Here is a 4,669-nt window from a genome sequence, read left to right as displayed (position 1 = left end):
CGCCGCGCCGCCGTCCACCGTCGGCGCCACCCAGCTCCGGCGCCGCCCCGTCCTCCTCCGGCCTCTCCCCGTCGTCCCCTCCACTCCGGGGAGCACTCCGGTCAACCTCGGGCCCGGCGCAGCCCAGATCTAGATCCAAATCCAGATCCAGTGAAACCCTAGGTTGACCCGATTTTCGCCTAAGTCTTTTTCATCTGCTATATTTTCAAGCACTGTTCAACATGCTATAACTCCTCATCCGTAGCTCCGTTTCTTGCGCATAATATATCGAAATGTTCATCATGATGTGAGCTTCATTTTGTTCCATTGTGCCATGCTTATTTGAGTCCATCTTGGTGCCCAAATGACTGTTGCAAGAGTGCTATAAAATGTTAGTTATTGTTTCTTAGAAGTGTATGAGCTTTTGTCATTTTTGCTACAATTGTTTTGTGCTGCATATGGGCATGAGCTCTACATGTGTTTTGGGCTATGCCGTGCCATCTTTACAGGGGTGTATGCCATGTATTTTTGTGATCAATGTGGTGACTAGCACATGCATGCAAAGTAGCTCTCGTAATATTGCTGATTTCAGAGGCTTGGAATTTCACTAAGTCTTTTCCCTGCTTTTATTTTTATGCCATGTATTCATGTTGCTACAGTGAGATCCATGCTTCTTTTGAGTATGCTCAGTAAGGATGATTTGGACATATGGTCATGCTCTACCCATCCATCCCCCTGTTTGCATTTATGGAGTGCCCTAGCATGACTCAATCTTGCTCTCCTTTTGCTATAAAATGTTCAAGGCAGATTGTTTACATGTTAATCAATTTTGCCAAGGTTGTTGTAGTTGATCCATGCATACTATGAACTTATTCTTGCTTGGTTTAGCTTCATGATCATGTCTTCTTGCTGGTAGTATGCTTAGTTTGTCATGCAAAGCTTTGTGGTGAGTGAATCGAGCTCGCAAAGAGGCCTTCACAACTCTGTTTTGCCATGTCCAGTTTTCTGCTAAGTCTGAAACTGTTAACGAAACTTGCTATGTTTACATGGGTGCCATCATATCTTCTGATCCTTTTTGGCTTATGGTCACTAAGGGGCTTCTGTTTTATGCTTTGAGTAGATTCATGACATGCCTTGTATTGCTATGTTCTGTTCCTGTAGCATGTTGTTTTCTTGCTCTAAACATTGCTTCCTGATGTTAATTCCTGACATGTTAGTATTTTCACTAAGTCTGTGAAGCTGATATCTTTTGCAGTTTTGTCATGCTTGTTTGAACCTGCTCTTGTGTGATTTAGCCGTAGCTCAGTGTTCATCTTTTGTCAAGCATCTTGAGTGGATCACTACCATGTGCATTGTTGCTATGTTGGAGTGAAGTAGCTTAGTTTCTTGTTGCATTCTAGGTGGCATCGTGCTGTTAATCGCAGAATTGTGCCATTATTGTTTTGCTTGCCATTTGCAAACCGTGCATCCGATTCCGATGATCTTTATATCGATTTCAACCGAAATCAACTCATATTTACAGCGGCACTCTTGGTTTGCCAAGTTGAGGCCTGGTTCAATCTTTTCCTTCCGGAGCTCGCATATGCATTGCATATCACATCCTGCATATCATGCCATGTTTTGCATCATGTTGCTTGCGCATTGCACCGGGGTTGATTGTTGTTTCCTTTGATTGTGTTCTTGCTTTGGGTAGAGCCGGGAGACGATTACGTGTTCAAGGAACCCGTTGAGTACGCTTACGAGGATCAAGCTTACGTCAACTCGGAGAACTTTGCAGGCAAGATGACCATACCCTCGAAATCACTTCTATCTTTGCTTGCTAGTTGTTCGCTCTATTGCTATGTCGCGATACCTACCACTTGCTTTATCATGCCTCCCATATTGCCATGTTAAGCCTCTAACCCACCTTTCCTAGCAAACCGTTGTTTGGCTATGTTACCGCTTTGCTCAGCCCCTCTTATAGCTTTGCTAGTTGCAGGTGAAGATGGAGTTCGTTCCTTGTTGGAACATGATTATTGTTGGGGTATCATTACTATTATATCTTGTTTACTTTAATGCACCTATATACTTGGTAAAGGGTGGAAGGCTCGGCCTTATGCCTGGTGTTTTGTTCCACTCTTGCCGCCCTAGTTTCCGTCATACAGGTGTTATGTTCCTTGATTTTGTGTTCCTTACGCGGTTGGGTTATAATGGGAACCCCTTGACAGTTCGTCTTGAATAAAACTCCTCCAGCAAGGCCCAACATTGGTTTTACCATTGACACCTAAGCCTTTTTCCCTTGGGTTCTGCGGACTCAAGGGTCATATTTATTTTAAACCCCCGGGCCAGTGCTCCTCTGAGTGTTGGTCCAAACCGGGTGATGTCCGGCGCCCCCTGGGAAACCAGGGTTTATGCCAACCCGGCGTCTTGCCCATCCATTATGCCCTGAGAATGAGATACGTGCGACTCCTATTGGGATTTGTCGGCACATCGGGTGGCTTTGCTGGTCTTGTTTTACCATTGTCGAAATGTCTTATAATCGGGATTCCGAGTCTGATCGGGTCTTCCTGGGAGAAGGAATATCCTTCGTTGACCGTGAGAGCTTGTGATGGGCTAAGTTGGGACACCCTTGCAGGGTTTTGAACTTTCGAAAGTCGTGCCCACGGTTATGGGCAGATGGGAATTTGTTAATGTCCGGTTGTAGATAACTTGAAACTTAACTTAACTAAAATGAATCAACCGCGTGTGTAGCCGTGATGGTCTCTTTTCGGCGGAGTCCGGGAAGAGAACACGGTCTCGTGTTATGCTTGAATGTAAGTAGTTTCAGGATCACTTCTAGTTCACGATCGTGCTTTGCTTCTTTTCTCGCTCTCATTTGCGTAAGTTAGCCACCATGTATGCTAGTGCTTGCTGCAGCTCCACCTCACTACCTTTTCCTACCCATAAGCTTAAATAGTCTTGATCGCGAGGGTGTGAGATTGCTGAGTCCCTGTGACTCACAGATTACTTCCAAAACCAGATGCGGGTGCCGATGATGCCAGTGCAGGGGACGCGACCGAACTCAAGTGGGAGTTCGACGAGGATTCTGGACGTTACTATGTGTCTTTTCCGGACGATCGGTAGAGGACCCAGTTGGGGCGATCGGGGATCTATGCATTTGGGGTTGTCTTTCTTTATTTGGTTCCGTAGTCGGACCTTGATTGTATTCTGGATGATGTAATGCTATATTTATGTATTGTGTGAAGTGGCGATTGTAAGCCAACTCTTTATCCCTTTCTTATTCAGTACATGGGATGTGTAAAGATTACCCCTCTTGCGACATGCCTACTATGCAATTATGCCTCTAAGTCGTGCTCCGACACGTGAGAGATATAGCCGCATCGTGGGTGTTACATTCGGTGAGTACACTGATGTTTTGTCTCCGAAGGTCTTTCACCCCCAGCCCCCATTTACTCTTAGATCTACAGATTCTAGTCCACTTCACCAAATGGTATCTCTTTCGCCCTTCATGTTCTTGCCAAAAGAAACGTTTACAGTGTTTATCCAACGTGTCAATAATCATCTTAGGGATCAAAAACATGGACATATAAAAATATACAATTCCGGTAAGAGAGGAACTAAGGAGAATAAGCCTCCCACCGAATGATGTTGCATTACCAATCCATGATTCACAACATTTCAGGAATCTTTCATCCACAAAGTTCCAGTTCAGGTTACGAAGAGTCGAATGACTGACTGGAACTCTCAAGTATTTCATCAGAAAATGTCCTATTTGGCAATTGAAAAGCTCTGAAATAAAGGCTAGTGTATCATCATCCCCCCCCCCAATGCATAGGATTTCACTTTTCTGGAAATTTATCTTTAGCCCCGACATAAGCTCAAACATATATAACGTAAGTTTCAGATTAATCGGGCTTCCCTGTCATGTTCAAAGCATATAATTGTATTGTCAACGTACTGAAGGATGGCCACCCCATTCTCAACGAGGTCTAGTGCCAATCCAGTAAGCAACTTTTCTTTCTGAGCATTACAGACCATTTTAGACAGAACTTCCACAGCCAAATTAAACAGGAAATGTGAGAAGGGGTCACCTTGGCGCACCCCTTTATAACTTTGAACAGTGTGATCCAGTTAAAGGAAAAGGTAGTATATCTTATGATCTAGCTACACCTCAGGGGAAGGCTCCTGTACAGGACACAGCCTGGAAGCCGTCACGTCCTGAATGGGTTAAATTGAATACTGATGGAGCATTTTCTTTGGAAGGAGAAGCGGGCGCTAGGATGATCTTACGTGATAACGTCGGCACTCTCATTTTTTTTAGCTTGCAGAGCCTTGTTCTCATGCAAGGATGTCTTAGAAGCGGAGTTGTGCGCATGTCTTAGAAGCGGAGTTGTGCGCATGTATGGAACGATTGTCTTTTGCGATTCAACGATCGGACCTTGCGATCAAAGTCGAGATGGACTCGAGCACCGCAGTGGCTATAATTTCAAGTGAAGAGTTGGACCAGTCAATCTATGCATCGTTGGTTGTGGAAATAAAGTACTTACTGAATCTTCAGAATTCTTGTATTACTCTTTTTCCTCGTTGTCAAAGTAAAACGAGTGATAAACTAGCTAGTTTTGCTAGAGTCGAGGGTCGGACAATTACATGGGTCGGTTCAGGCCCGGAGGAGGTTTTGTCGATTGCCCGAGATGATTGTAAGAACATGATT

This window comes from Triticum aestivum, chromosome 2A (assembly GCF_018294505.1).
Source record: "Triticum aestivum cultivar Chinese Spring chromosome 2A, IWGSC CS RefSeq v2.1, whole genome shotgun sequence".
In the NCBI taxonomy this organism is placed as follows: domain Eukaryota; kingdom Viridiplantae; phylum Streptophyta; class Magnoliopsida; order Poales; family Poaceae; genus Triticum; species Triticum aestivum.
Note: the sequence above shows the minus strand (reverse complement) of the source record.